This window comes from Ischnura elegans, chromosome 6 (genome assembly GCF_921293095.1).
Source record: "Ischnura elegans chromosome 6, ioIscEleg1.1, whole genome shotgun sequence".
Taxonomy (NCBI): Eukaryota; Metazoa; Arthropoda; class Insecta; order Odonata; family Coenagrionidae; genus Ischnura; species Ischnura elegans.
Window position 1 is genome coordinate 49,480,430 of NC_060251.1, and position 17,162 is coordinate 49,497,591.

The following is a 17,162-nucleotide window of genomic DNA, read 5'->3' on the forward strand; positions in this document are numbered from 1 at the left end:
GGAATCAAAACAATGGCAAAAACATAGAAAACAAAAACAAATCTGACGCGGGCCCAAAAAAATTGTACTGAAGACAATATAAATCAGATCTGAGAAGTAGGGGGACTAATGTAAGAAGAAAAAACATGAAGGGTAAGAGGAAGGTAATGTTGGGTGGGTACATGATTAGAGGACGTATTGGAGGTGAGGAGAAAATTTTTCGACCGAGAATAAAAAGAAATAGATTCCGTTACTCAAATAATCTTGGCAATTTTCCATTGCCAGAAGTTTTTCCATTTAATATCGCCGGGGCAATACGTGGCACACAATATGAATTTTACTTTTTCGCAGTGCACTATTTAGAAGGAAGATAGGTGACACTCCCATACAGATTTTAGAGCGTTTAATTGCCTGTTTCACAAGAAATGGAGACATAGGACGAGGTAAGATTGGTGCAATAAGAGCGGAATTTCAGATAAACCGGAGGAAAGGAGGGAAATATTTACATTAGGGGAATTTTTTAGCAGCCAGGGAAAAGGAACTGACAGTAATAAAAGAAATAGTTTTTCGGCTGAAGAGATAAACACCAAGAGGTTTCCAAAATACTTCACTGATCAAACCTTAATAATAAAATAATAATAACCTCAGAAATGATTGTTTCAAGACCGTGGCGTAAAAAAATAGGTGAGGGTGGAAATTTGAAGAGAGAGGAAATTCCCTGAAGGTTCATTTGGAGAATTAAAGCACCACCGATTATGACAGGTTTTCATGGAGTATTTTGCATTATACCCTGGCCAGCCTCCTCTCCAAAATTGGAATTCTCCTTTCTATTCACTAACGGGCCTACAACCTTTCATTTTGTCTAAATTTCCTTTTCTTTTCCTCCCCCTACCCCAATCATCTAATATTCTTTCCTATAACACAGATATTAAAATATCCTCCCCTAACACGGATAAGACCATTGACTTTGAACCCCCTGAGCCACGACCTTCCAAGCACGGAGTAAAAGTATGCCGATTGGACGCAGTTTCGCTGTTTTCTCTATTAATCCTAGTATCACACATAGGAATGGGGAAAAAATGTATGCATGTAATTCAATTGACGGACAAAGCTGAACCATTTCCATGATAAAGATAAGGCATAAGATTATTTTGGTCCGATTAAGTAATCAATTATTAGCAAATAAATCTAAGTCGGGTTAATTTTCCTCCCCGATAACGCGGAAAAAATAACGTACGACGACACGGTTGTACTTGCGTAGTTTAGTTCCAAGAGACGAGTCGTAAGATACTGAAGAGAGTCCTACCGCAAAAACCGCCTTCCCAACCTGCGAGATGGAAGCCTTCCTAGCGGGGAATCCGACCCTTGGCGATCAATTTGAGGGAGATAAAGTCTCTTTCAATTAAGCGGGAATACATCGATTGGCCTTTTCTGTAACACCAACTCATCGACTTTCCTCGGCACGAGTTCCTTGTCGACTGTCATGGGCCATTTATCTCGGTTTTTATACCTCCGGGCGTCGATATAGATTTCAATCTCTCAGAATTTTACATGCTCTTGCCACATTGTATTCAGCAGATATCCTATTAAAATGTGGTTTTGGAAAACGATGGGGTAAGGTGAGTAGATAAAAAAGGGATATATATTTTTATACATATTTTTTAATGCGCGCATATGCTATTGATTGTAAACTAAAGGATTACAACAAATTTCAGGTCAGTCAAATCAATTACCAACGCTAATCTGAATTTTTTAATATATATAAAGCAGATAAATAAAAAAACAATTGTTCAAACACATCCGCGACACGCCTATAAAGGCGATTACAGGTTTAGAATGCAGACGTAGATAGAAAAGTGATAGAGATACCAAAGATACCAAAACCAGGTTTAGAATGTAGACGTAGATAGAAAAGTGATAGAGATACCAAAGATACCAAAACCAGGTTTAGAATGTAGACGTAGATAGAAAAGTGATAGAGATACCAAAGATACCAAAGGATAGATACCAAATGATCGAAGAACCACGCATGACACAAAGTATTAACCAGATATCTACGGCATATACTCAAGACTTGGAAGTCTTAAACCTTCATTACCGACCTATGTGTACAAAAGTACCGAAACTTTATTCCAGGACTTCGAGTCCAAAATATAAAAAAATGACTACAACTAGGCGATGGATTTAGTTTTAACAAAAAAACTGAATGCATTCAGATGTGGTTTTTTCACAAAATCGCACTTACGGTGACGAATCAAATGACACTTCCTTTTCTCAACTCTTCCGCTTTTCTGCGTCGAGAGGGATACACAAAGGGTATATTGTATACGGTACATCCATGGATTTTAATCTTCGTCTCGAGTCGCCACCACAACTTTCAAACCTCATCAAGCCTCACCGTGCACCAGATACTATCCTCTCTGTGGTTCTAAATCTTTCTTCTGGTCCATTGCACCCGGTGGGATGATAGCCATTGTGGTCAATCACGGTGGAGGGATGCTGTGAGTTAGCCAGCTGACCAGAGCATTATTCCGAAGCTTCGTCGGCATAACAAACTTTCAAACCGAATTGAGGCCGATCCCAATCAGAGGTGAACGGAATTCGAACCAGCGACCTATCGAGGCGACATCCGGGTTGTGAAAATGGGATGTAGCTCGAGCACTAGATTCCGAAGGGATTTCGACACAATCGATGATCAGTCGTGAAGAACGGCTACTTCCACGCATACATGTTCTTTACTTTTTAAATTATTTTCTCGCTGGCATAACGCACAAACACCGATTGGAGTATGTGTGAAAATCATACCGGTTTACTATAACCAATTGAAGTAATATTAGCTTCTCTCAAATCTTTTCTCAATAGACTCGCACCGTTTTGGAACTCATTCCTTCAATTGACTCGATCACCCATTAATCGTCACTGGAGCAGTAGTAAACAACAAGCTAAGTTATTTGCTAAAGAAAAGAGCTTCCTCTGAAGGAGGATATATGTACCACAAAGATGGAAAATAATGAGATACTAATGTTTCCAAATCTCTATGATACTGCTATAATGTCCGCTTAGCAATCATATGGATAGTTCCCCGTTTAAAATGGTAGTCGAAATAAACAACGTATATAATAATACCTATATTAATACTTTTATATTAATGTATTAGGTAACGTTTTATTTGTTTCTCGTAGTTATTAGGATTTTCGAGAGAATTTATAAAACTTAATTATTCAGTGTTCAATCTCGAGCAAGGTGATTGAATTGAACGCGCAATAGGGGTCGTAACTAGCATAGGTGGGATGGTATTAATTTTTTAAATAATTTCACTTAGTAATAAATGATTGTGTTATGTTATACCATACTTGGAAAATGATAAAAATGGAAAATTGGAATTGAAATTAAAAAATAATAGATTTGCAAATTTCCATTTGTTACGGAGTTTTATTTTCCTATTTTCCTTGTGCACCTAAAGTTATTGTATTTTTCATTATTCAATCATTTTTCATCACAGCTTTAGAACGATCATTTCAATGAAAATGTTTCTTTAATAATATGATAGGGGAATATAAATACATCTTACGATAGAAATAGATTTTAATGCGGTCTCTCTAGGAAGCAGAAGGTAACTGTCTAACTCGAAATTAGATAAAACAGAGGCGTTAGTTAGCTTCCCATGACGCAAAAGAATTTAACGACAAAGACTCAATGACGTCAAATGCCACGCCATTTTGAATCGTGAAGGCCACCTAATGTCATAAAGGAAAACTTTTTTAAACGTTAACATCCGTGCAGACGCACACGTGTGATTTAAGAGTTAAAATAACGGAAGGTAATTTTAAACTGAACGCCGTCTCCGAAAATATACTGACACCTTCAACTTTACTTATTCCGAAACGATATCTCTTTCGACTCAAACGTAACATCATCTGTTAATAGACGATTATATTTTATGGCACTTGGGTTCCCTGGTGGACATTACTTCAATCGCGGCAACTCAAAATTGGTATTGATTGGATTGCCATAAAATGAGAGCAGAAATTTAATGCGCTAAAATAGCATAACATTGAGCTACACCACATGTGATAGCGAAGATGTCTAATAAGATCTTGGAGATGTCAATTTTACGTCAAATCTGATAAACGTTTTCTATAACCTAGCCCCTCCCAGTAATCTGGACATTATCTGAAAGCATTTGATAAGAGAGTTTAGGAGATTTAAAAAACCATATAAGATAATTTTCAATCAATTGTCCAATAATACGTCACATGAGGACACTACGCTTAATGGAACTAGGTTTTTGACGGGTTTGCACATATTTAGTTTACGGAAGACAGAAGATCAATTCCGGACAGCCATACCACGAAATACTTCACAAAGTAAAAGATGATAAATATTAGATTACTGGCAACCAACTTACATTTGAAGCAAAGAAACTCATTAGGATGTCATAATAACTATAACAGAATTATTGGCAGTGCAGTGGACAAAGAAGCAATTTGTAATCTATACTACACTAAAACACTTTACTTTTAAAGGCAATGAAAAAATATTCATTTTATCATTGATTAAACTTCCCACACTACAAATTCATGGCGATGTAAGCGATTTAACCTTCGTGGTCCACGAACTTTTCAGTATATTATCTCCATCCATATCGACGACTGATGTGACAAGGTTATAACACGTACTACCACTTCAATTATTATGTAACTGAGATTTAGATGACTTCTAATTACATTAAATTTTGGAGAAGACCTTGTTGACACAGGTCAAAAAACTTGAGATTCAGGATAGAGAAACTTCAAGGATACTGCGTCCTCCTTTCTCTGCCAAGGTGAGAATGGAAAGTAAAATAGATTCAGACAGACATAGGTGGGGACTGTGAAGAAAAGGAAAAAAGAAATTTAGCGGCAGAAATAAACTAAAAGGAAGACGGCCAGTGAACTCAACAGGAGTCGAGTGAGTTACCCACTCAAGGATATTGGTTTTGGCTCCGTGAAATCTGTTGGCCGCAGGATATAAGTCTTGAAAGAGGAAGCTGAACGAAAAAGAAAAATAGAAGTAAGAAATTAAACTAAGGGTAACGATTCCTCTCCTTCAAAAACTCTCCAGGGTCTTCTTACTTGTTCCGCGATCGCTAAAAATATAATAGCGCGAAGGTCACCGGAGTGGTTGACCTTCAAAAGGATCAGGAAAAGGATTTATTTTCGCCTTAGGGGTGCCGCAAGGAGCGGAAGCTCGTATGTCTGGTCCCGACGCCGAAGCGGTCCACACATATATCTATCTCTCACGCACACATTCACCATCAGCTGACATCCCCTCTTCCTCCGGGTCCAAAATGTAACGAGCGGGGATAATTCAAGTAATAATGTCTCGTTACTCGCGGCTTCGGGGACGTCGCGAAACCCCGCAATGATATTTATCAATGGTTATTTTTCGGAAATTATTCACGCGTGGGCACGGCTATCGAGATTTATACGCTTGTCACCCTGATAAAATAGCGTCGTCATATATTTGGTGAAGTTAGTTAAGTACTCGGTTATTCACGACTCAGTGTAAATATCATGGGTGTGTGAACTGGGGTAGACATCCAAAAATATCATAAAACCTATTTAATTCAACTTCTATCTCGATTTGTAATTGGCTACTTATTTGTGCGTCTTAATAGTGTTAACAATTGAGGGTATTAGAAATCAATGGGGATAATTGCAGATGATGGCTGGTGGGGTACACAATATTTTTGTAACAAAGTGATACATGTAAATCACTGAATCTATATGCATATGCTTATCAGTGATTCACTTTTATCCCTTTGCCACAACGGTATTGTGAACGCAAACAATCATTAACTATACGTATCTCCCAAAATAATAAAAAATTGCACTAATCCCACTTGGCATCCAAGGTTCACAATTGCCTTTCGTATTAAAGCTTTGGAAATTTGTGATTTTATCAAACTTATTTAGGGTTGTACAATTTTCTACCTATTCTGATGCTTTTAACTTATGACCCCAAGTACTAGAGCACTAGTAAGAGGCCGCGACTCAAAACTGCATTCTAATTCTGATAAACCCATTTTATTAATCCTATAAACTCGAAGAAAGTCGGGTGAGTACCCAAAAGAGTTGGAGAGGTAACGGCGAAAAATGTTTAGGAGTTACCCCGATGACAAAAGACTTGTAAATAAAAGATTTAGCGTCTCCATCCATATCATCGGGTGGGTAAGTGAACGATAAAATGCATTTCAAGCTTGAGACGTCTGTAAACTCGGTTAAATTCTGGCCAACTTCAATAAATGCTTCAAACGGGAGGTAGAATTATTTAATTACTTGAATTATTTTTAATAACAGGTCTTTTTTAATAAGTAGTAACAGAAAGCTGAACATTTATCGCCAACATTATCCCGAGTACAGTCGTGGCATGAATAGCGACAACCTTGGTATGCAATACGTGAGTGAGCTAAGTATGAAATAAATAATCATATTCTCATCATTTTCAAGAAACGATTATACCTGCAGGAGTGTTTTAAAATATCTGATAAAACGAATTCAAGATTTTATGATGAGTTAGAAGTCATGAATTTTACTTATAATAATAATAATATTAATGATAATTACTAATTTCGGTAAATTAATGCTCTAATTTAACAATAAAAATAAAAATCGATGACATTTTTTAAGATTGACTTGCCCATATATTTAATCACTTCATTTTCATATTCATTCACCTCGGTTATAAGACTCCTATTGATGATTGAACCATATACGAATGAATATTTTTGCTTAAAACGACGAGCAAATATATCAGCAAGATATGACACTAGAATAGCATCATTTTGAGGCTTCTCCATGAATGCTTACGGACAAAAGTACCTACTCTCCAAATTCTAAAAAAACTAAAGACACCATAAGTAATTTTTTATTCGTAATTTAACGCTGCATACAAGAAAATTATTTTAGGATTTAAATCATATGGACCAAAATGCTTTAACTACAACTTGAAAGCTACTTAAAATGGTGGATCTTCATTGAAAACTCGTGCCCTTTGGTAAAGCTATGGGCGGACTATGACAAGCAAATCGTGCTACTGGAACTAATGATCCAAATAAATTAATAAAGCTGACGCATGAAATCAAAATTTACACATGAAATCAACATGTTCATCCTCTCATTTGTCGAGTCAATTTCCTCATGCGCTGGGGAAGCAATTAAGCCGGAAACAAAATAGACCAAGAGAAACTGAGATGATGGTGGCAAGGTTTACAAGTCTTCTTTGAGCAAACTCTTCTTTGAACAATACATTTAAAGCGAGCTCAGATGTCAGTTGAAAGCTTCTGTCATCGCTAAGGCAACCTACAACTCTGAAAGCATATTCTTAACACATCTCACGCTTCATTTCGCCAATTGCGGACAAGGAAATATAGCTCCTGTCCAATGACCAAGGCACCAAAGGCGTGGAATAATGCATTTGTTCACTGACTCCAAGGCTATCCCTGATTCTTTTCTTAAACTATTTTCATTAATTAGTTTTAGAGGGATTTCACTAAAAATCATGTGAAATATCATTATGTAGGTTTCCGCGGTTGGTTTCTTATGAAGGTATAGGTCATACGGGCTTGAATCTGACGTTGTCCATTTCTTCAGACGACAGTTTCGCCGGGATCTCACTCGGCTTCTTCAACTAGTGACCTGAAGAAGCAGAGTGTAACCCTGGCGAAATTGTCGTCCGCAGAAATGGACCACCGCAGAGTCAAGCCTGGAAAATCTCTATCTTCACTTGCGAAGTATACTTTGTACTGTACCATTGTACTACACTGAATACCACTCATAAAGGGGCTTCCTGAATCTGCTAAATAAATTATATGGACTCCACAGATAACCATTCATATCAAATTAGTTACTCTCGCAAAACGAACATCTGCGAAGAAGGAATGTAGATTATAATTATAATATACATAACGTTAAGTAAATAAAATTATATCAGCTTACATTATCTAGCAACTACAATAAAAACAATGCATATGCACCCGATCATACTTATTTTAGAGTTAATAGAAAGTTAAGGATAGAGCAGCAGTCAAAACACAAACTTTATACATGAAAAATACGTAAATGAGGCCTGGTTACCACGAATAGAATTACAGAAGAAAGGAAGCTACTCGAATATAAAACAAGACTTTATTATGATGGTTTCAAATAATTATTTATCATTATGCTTCCATGCATCCTTTGCTGATGACTTTCCTCTCTGTTCATTTTTCCGTATTCTACAGGCTGAATTACCTTTTGAAAATACCTGTTGAATACGGAAAAATGAACAAAGAGGAGAAGCATCAGCATTGGATGCATAGAAGCATAATGATAAATAATTATTTGAGACCATCATAATAAAGTCTTGTTTTATATTCGAGTAGCTTCCTTTCTTCTGTAATTCTATTCATGGCAACCTGGCCTCATTTAGTCACTTATTCTCGATTCTTAAAATCACCCTAACGTAGGGGTTAATAAGCCAAGAGTGACCGCGGATCCACATTCAAACTTGCATGAGTACTCATGGGACGCAGAAACCAGCGTTGTAAAAAGGGGATTACATTTATTGTACACCAATTTACAGAATAAAAAACCATCTTTAATAACCTCACTGTAAAGAGAAATAAAATAATTTAGGGGTAACTTTGAGTGCCGCTTGAAATGGATTCCGTGGACGCATGTATCCTGCAGTCCACGAGTTGCTGACCCCGCATGTGGTAGGTAATTGGGAACCACATTCATAGGTAAGTCGCAATATATAGACGACAATATCGAAATATGGATATGGATCCAGAAATTAAGATAGATTAAGAAACCAAATCTAGTTTTGATCATTAGCGATAATTTCAGTTGTCCGATAAAAATCGGAAAACATCGTCAGATTAACAAAAATAAAAATATCGTCCCCGATAAAAATACGACGAAAGTTACCTCAGTAATTACCGCGAAATATCACCCGATAAATAGGTGATATTACGATATATCATTCCATAAAATCCATTAATTGTGATTTTCAAACGAAAGACAATTTTTCTCGAATAATATATCGTAGGATTATGTCAGGAGATAATTAATTATCACGATATTTTTATAGATCCCGATTAGATTATGTATATCGCCCCTAAATAACCCATCGTAATCGATGATAACCAACAATAAAAAATATCTTTCTTAGATATTGAATATTCAATATTGCTGAACATTAGTACAGTTTCTATTGCACCATCGTTTCCGCACCTTCGCCCCCCTTATCTACGAATTGTAGGCTAGACTCGTGAGGCTTGGGAATTCCCCGCGGAAGATGTTTGGCTACGTGGGCAGGGTCACGTGTTATGCGCGAGGGGAGACGAAAAAACACGCACGAAAAAAAAAGAAGAGTCAATGTTTAACGAGAGCGTAAAAACACACATGTGGACGCGAAAAGAGGGGGAGGGGAAGAGGTGGGCAGAGAGGAAGGTAGGGGGTAAGGAGGGGAACGATTTGGAAAAAGGCTCGGCGTTATATTTAGTCCGGTCTGAAACGGAGCCTTGGATCAGATCTCTAAAGCTTCATTCTATCTTCGTCCGTGAACTCAAGCGGCCGACGACGCCATCTTGTACTCATGAGCGGACGGTGCGAGAGAAAAAAATATCCTCACTTATTATGTGGTGCGCATAGGATCGCGCAGTCTCTAGGCTCGAGATAGTGTAGGAACACTGAACAGGACGACCAGGAAAGATCGTTGAATACAGTTCAACAGGTGAAAATCACGGAACACTAACTTAATTACGCAAAAAACTGCTGGTGATTCTAACAGTCGTACGGCTGAACGCGCCGAAAATACACTGCTTTCTATGTATTCCGTCAGAAAATCAGAAATTATACTTGCTGCCACGAATTATTGCATCAAGAATTGAATCAGAATCAAAATGATCATTGAGAAAGATGATAGAAAAAATAACAAAAAATGGAAATTGATCGAAAAATATAAGCATAAAAACGAAAGGTTCTTTGAGTATTTCATGTTACATAATCAGCGAAATGGAAAATAAACCATTAATTTCAGCCTCCTATGTGAGGAAGTCACTGAAATTTCGGCGAATTCTGATAAAACACGCCATTTTCAATAATAAGTACACCACTAAAAGTCCACAAATTTTACAGTAAGTGAGAGCTAGACAGCCAAAAGTTACACACTGACCGCCATACACTACTGGACGCCACGAAAAATACTGGTCATAATAAGAATTATTGGGCACCTTGGAATTATACTCTATCATCTCTAAATTTTTAAATTCTACATTGTCGTTCTTCCAAATATTACAATCACAACAAAATTTCGATGGTCATCAGGTGAAGTTAAGGATATGTTAAGTTATGTCAAGAATATTTCTCGAATCTTCAGGTTTTCGGAAACATATTTTTTGAAACTCATTTATAACGCTCTAGTAAATACCAGGCTAAACTACGGTGTATTTAGTTGGGTTGCAGCTCATAAAAATTCTATAAGATCCATTGTTGTACTGCAAAAAAGGCTTATTAGATTAATTTTACAAATAGCCGTCTTGAAAGTTCCTTTCCTTTAATTTGTAGTATAGGCTTGCTTCCCTTGAGACATTTTTTATTTACTAGGTTTTACGTCGATTTTTCATGAGAAGTGGAAATACGGGGTTATTATTATACAACCGTCCTTCCTTCACCCTACGATGATCACGTATTACTTTACCAAGGCCTAATCTTACGCTTTATAAACGTTGTTTCTTGTTAACAGGCCCAAAAGTGTACAACTAATTACCTGATTCATGTCTGAAAGCAAAAAATAATATCGTAATTATGAAAAATATACAGTCTTGGTTGTTCAGAATGCAAAGTATGGAGGATTTTTTTCTATGATATAATACCATGTAATACATGTACGTACCTACTTCAATTCAAATTTCAAAATTCAATTTTATATGTCAGCATGACCCTATGTAATGATGGTAGCCCAAAAGCAGGTTGTCCTTAATGGCTACCTAAAGTTACTCCGTTTTATGTCATTAATTCTATTTTGTACTTATATTTTTTTTGGAGTAATAAACAATGTATTATTATTGTTATAAATTATCCCCAGTATGATGAAAAAAATCTTTTTTGAAGGAATCGGGTCATGTGGCAAATTAGTAAAACGGATAGTGATTCGTGACCGTATTGTAACTAATAATGGGTGAATACGGCAATTTAGAGCATGCTGTCCTTGTTATTAGAGCCTATGATACATTTGAAGTGGATAGTACGATAAGGATGAAGTGACTAAATGCAACTGATACAATTTTTTTCAATTCAACAGGTTTTTAGGAGTGTACGTTTTCCTCTCATGCAGGGGTAGGTACCACGTGACCTCAGACCAAAGGATCATGGTGTCTGAGGTCATAAATAGTGAGCAAAATAAAGACTCCTATTTACTGGGGCATGAAGTATTTATTCTCTCATTATCGGTGTCGGGGACACGGCGCCACCTAATTTAAAAGGCGGACAATTAAAAGACTTAGTCCCGGCAACCAAGTTTTCCTCTCCCTTGTACCTAAAGTGGGCACTTATCCAGACCAGACACAATGCAGAGGACGAAAAAAAAACGATATAAAGATATAAAGTCCGTAAGTCGAGCATTAAGAGTCGCAATAAACAGAAAATGTTTCACGCCACGACGCCTTAATTCTATAGCTCCAAACATGATAGTAAGGTTCGCATTCAATATATAGAATGCATTAAACAGTCTTGCTGATATATACTTCAAAATTCATAAGTCAAATTTGTCTATGAATACTTGTACTTATGATGAACACTTATAATAGTAAAATTACGGCACGAATTACCGAAATAAATATTATCCCCCGAGCATTTGTATATTTAACATGAAGGCTTATTGATTTCATTAAACGCGAGCATATTCTGATGTTTTCATACTTGAAAGTTGCCACTGAACTTCATCACACTTATTCAAGAAAATACGGCATGAATAGGTGCAAATTTCTACTTACAATTAGATAAAATCATAGCATTTTTAGTGGCATTCCTCCTGCTGTTGAATGACCGCGGTGTAGAAAAATATTAACTACCTACGATTACTTTTTCATTTGATGCATCAGTCCTATACTCTAATGTTGTAAGATGAATTCGCTTTTCAATCACTATTTAGCATTGCTTGCACCGGAAAATGACGTCACTTTTTTCACTGCGAGAAATTTCACCTTGGGCATTCAAACTACAAGACCCTCATGTCTTCGGTAGAAATCGCAGATCTCAGTTTTTCGCAATGGTAATTATCATCTTAAAAGTCAGGAGTGGCTGATGGTTTAAGCCTGAATAAGCCACAATTTCGCCCTGAATGATTGCCGTTCACGTATGGTCACCACCACTCTCAGTCTCATTATGTTAAAAAATACGCTTTTTCTTTAAAACATCTCTAATTATCTTAGCATCATATACCATTCCTTACCAAAAACTGGAAACCAATTAAAGATTGTCGCAAAATATAAATTTTATACCTCTTCCTGTATCACTTTTTTTATAAAACTGATAAAAAATGCAGTAAATTTTGATGATTGGGTATCGAACGTTGGCCCATTATGACCAATGAATACTAAATAGCCCGGTCCCTTAATATATTTGTAATACGCATTTCCGTTCTATATTTGCCATTATTTAACAAGTAACACAGAAAAGACATCTACCTGTGAGTCACCTTTATTCTAGATTTATCAAAAATTCTTATCTTCTGGATACTCATGAGTTTCATTAACCTTACAATAAGGCACGCGTCTATGTTAAAGCAGAGAAAGTGGTGACATCAAAATATTTTTAATTAACTTAATAATAGCTAAACACTAATAAAATGTAATACCAACATTACTTTCATCAACTAAAACCAATGTCAAGGATCAGATAATACAATGCATTTGAGATCACCACCTGGTTAAAATATCATCAAACTGACTATGGGTCGGGGTTATAAAATCATTGTGCGTATCCTTGTATTTTTTTAGATTTTTACTAATCGAACCCAGTGGAATGTTAGCGTTGTTTTTCATTTGATAAAGATCAGAAAAGTTTTTGATTGGGGTTTTAGAGATTATCGACAACTGAGACGATTAGCACCTCGAGGTTTTCTTTGATTGACCATTGTATTAATTGATAAAATACAGTTTATATGAATAAAAGTGAACCAGAATTAAAAATTTTTTTCTTACACTTAAGTAATGGGAGAGTAAGTTATAAATACGATATGACACGTCTAAGGAAATCAGGACGTAGGGGATAGTGTTGTTCCACGGAACACTATCTGGTGTTCCGTGGAGTGTTGTTCACGGAGTGTTGTTCTACTTTTTCATGTAAAGCAAATTATATTTACTTAAGATTCAGTCTAATAGTAACAATTTAATCCATCAGAATTACCTAATATAAGTTTTAGGTTTAAGACTTGTACCTTTACCATTAATGGATCTAATTAAAGCTTTTAAAAGTGTTTATAATTGATTAATTCTTCTCGGGTTCGCAGCCAGGTTAATTCTTTCGCATAAGCCGACGTTTCGAGAGACGACTTGTCTCCCATCTTCAAGGCCGTGTTACTCTTTGAAATTGGACTTTCTAAGAGTAACACGGCCTTGAAGACGGGAGACAAGTCGTCTCTCGAAACGACAGCATATACGACAGAATTAACCAGGCTGAGAACCCGAGAAGAATTCATCAATAGTATTCACCAAGAGAAATTAAAAGTGTTTATAACTGTTCCTGGGTACATCATGTTCATGTACCTATGAACACTACCTTTTGTACCAAGGAACACAAGTAAAATTGGTGGGAACAGTTATTAAAAACGTGAAAAATGGGAATCGGAACATGTTCATAGGTACATCATGGGCTTGTGTTCCTTGGTACAACAGGTAGCCATTTTTAATTTCGGCTGATTTTTCTGGTTAATATTGCGTCTAAAATACCAAAAAAGTAACTAATACCACTCAAAATTGTATGTGAATTTCACGTGTGCTACGATAACCACTGTTGATGTGATCGATTTTCGGTAAAAGGCTTGGATATGCAACTAAAAATATTTACTTTTCCGCGGCAAAAACTTCAAACTAGCTTCTTCTTTGTAAGCATAACTCGACTGCACTCAAATTCTCACATGCCACACTCTAGCGCATCTTTCACATAATAACTTACTTTAAAGCCGCTAGGTCGCAGAACTTGCCGGTAGTTTAAAATGTTCCTAGGTAGAATATGTCCTAGGCACTCCACCCTCCCCTATATATGAAAAGAATTTCACCTTATCCAGCCTAATGCACTTCGGTAAAGATAATGAAAGTAGGTAAAAAAAAGTTCGTTTTATTTGAGGAATGACTCCAAGTCAGACAAAAGAATGCGCCACTCTCTCTTGAAGAAAAAACTCTTTGTTGGAGAGAAGGGAAAAGAATTCAGCCACGCATTGGAAGGGGTCATGCACTTAAAAATAGTATTCGCTACGCCCAAATTATTCTAGTTGCCACAGCACAGCTGGCAGGTAAAGAGACAAGGAGTACAGCAAGGCTTGCAATTACAAACAATCAAAGCAAGCACTCGCACACGGATTCTAATGAGATTCGAGACGAGGAGTGAAATGGGATCAGCGTCAACTTGGCCGGAGGCAAAGATGGCGCCCCAGTGCACGAGAGGAGAAATTACGCGGGAGAATAAAGAAGCGATGAGTAAGACCGTCACCAGACAACGGTAAACAATGGCGGGTGACCAACAATGCAAGAGAGCCCTTCTTTTGACTCTCCATTGCGACACTTGCGGTGGGAGCGGATAAGCAGGGTCTTGAAGGGATTCATTCACGGAGGCGTAAAAGTGAGAAAAAAGAGATGTTTTGAAGCCGGGGGTCGCAAGCAAATGACGGCAATGGTGGATGACATCTGGCGACGGAGTAGTGCTTTGCTTTCAAGAAATGAAGCTGTGTACATGCAAGTCGGTGAGAAGTGAGAGCAAGGTCAAGCTTCGGGTAGATCAGTAACGAGAGAGTTTAACGAGTAACGGAAAGCAAATCTCCTACATGGCGTTTTTAAGGAAACGCAATTCTTTTTTCCACACATGAATTCTTATAGAACGTCTCATTAATAACATCCATTTTTTCTCAAAATAACAGTAGTAATCGAAAAACTTAGTTTTATCTTCGATCACAAATATCTTAGCGGAGTCTTTGAGAAACGGAAAGCTAAGCGCCTTCATTGGGATATTTTAGGAAGCAAAATTCGTGTTTGCACACATGCTTATTGAGTGACTCCTTCTTAAATACTGATTTTTTTTCAAAATGATACTAATACGCCGAAAGCCGCATAAAAGGCGTGTGGTAGGGGGTGTTAGGATACCAGCCGTTTACGAATTAAAAGGAAATGTTCTAACGAAATTAAAATTAGCATTTATTAAAGTCCTTTATGGTTCGGGGGAAAAAGGAATTCCCACGTCTACCCGTTGGGCAAAATATATCTCTTAATTTATCGCTTCTGTCGGACATTGAAATATATTCTGGCGCTAATATTATGTTCTCGGTGTCGCTCTTAAAGATATCCATTCTCAATTGTTCAAACAATCTAAGCCTAGCGACCAGCCTCCGAGTCTCCAGCGGCTCCCAGCCTGATTCGCTTAACATCTGCGTAACACTGTCAGAACGCCCGTAGCAGTTTTTGACGAACACTTCTTTTTTGACGAATTGACCGCATCTTGGATTATGAATATCTAAGCACACTTCCAAATATAGGCTAATTTGAGTTAAAAGTATTGATTAGAAGAAGAAAACTAAAGAGCATTAAATTTATCAAAATTTCGAGAAAATTGTGCAAGTTTTCATTCACAGAAGGTGTTAAAATATAACGAAAGATACTACATTTATCACTGCTGAAATATAAAGCAAAAGAAGAAGAATTGTTCAATTTTAAAACACATGCGGGGAGCTTAAAATTACCAATGATGGATCAAGCAGTCACATTCAGCCAGCAGCCCCACTTGGAATTTAAGTTTCGACTTCAGAATCAATGGATTAAATTTCTGTCTTTCCTTCATAGAATAGTTCACTGCACATGGTCCAAACCAACGGAAAAGTGCATTTAAAAACTTGGTAAGAGTAAGTACAACTGTCCAAAGTAAGATAAACATCCGCCTATGTAATGTAAAAGGTTCAATAGTGATTTAAATTTAACGGATCGATACAGGCCTACTATTACATCTACTTACCTATTATAAATCTACTATTAGCTTCAAAATACTCGTGGATATCATTCTGATACCCACATGCTAAAGAGAAAATTCGCGTTTCGACAGAGAAGTGGAAAAGTTGCTATCGATTGAATCAAATGTGGAAAATATTTGCTATAATTCCTCAAATAAATGGACTCAAATTTCCATTAATAATAAAGGAACTAACACCGTCTCAAATAAGTATACAGAGGGAATATATTGATTCATTTTGTAGAATAAAATACACGTGGTTTCAACGCTGGATGGCAACTCTTGCTGCATATTACAAATCGCTTAATCAGATAGAATGGGGAAAAATTAGGCAACATTTTATGCACTGCAGTTATTTTCCTTTTGAAAAAAGCATTAGGTGCCGCTGACAAAATTTACCTAAGTGCAAAAAGAAGAAATATTTTTGGAAATAACTTCCCTTCCTGAAATTGCGCAGAATTTTTCTTATCTATCTCCCAAATATTCAACTTATTACAAGTCATTACCCAGTCATCATTAAACTATTTGAAGAGTTGAAACCAAGGATACTAAAAAAAATTGTGGAATACATAACGATGAAGTTATCTCCAAACACAGCAATGTGGTTCCATAAAAAGAAGCATGAGAATATGTTATACAATCGTGAAAGATAGACTGCTTTACACTTTGTGAGTGGCCTGTTTTAAAGCGGTGCCTTCGCTCCTGGGGGGGATGATTTTTCAACAATTTCGAAAATATGTCAAAAATATTCTTCTTATGCTATAATTTTACCTAAATTTCAAAGTTCCTTCTTAGAAGTGATAAAAAAATTTAGTAACTGCTTGCCTGTGGCTTGAAATAAATGAAATTTTAAACGGTGAAGGACGTGATGTTATGTCTCCCACCGTTAGATAGCCCATATGCATTTTAACTGCAGTTAGTGTAATAAAAAAACCTTTTGACGAA

General features: G+C 36.7%; 1 protein-coding gene across 3 annotated transcripts in view; it reads right to left on the bottom strand.

Annotated features, from left to right (window-relative positions):
* The window catches only part of LOC124160627 (protein piccolo-like), a 310,967-nt gene that overhangs the window by 178,447 nt on the left and 115,358 nt on the right, over positions 1-17,162 (bottom strand). The gene's annotated exons all lie outside the window — the stretch shown is intronic.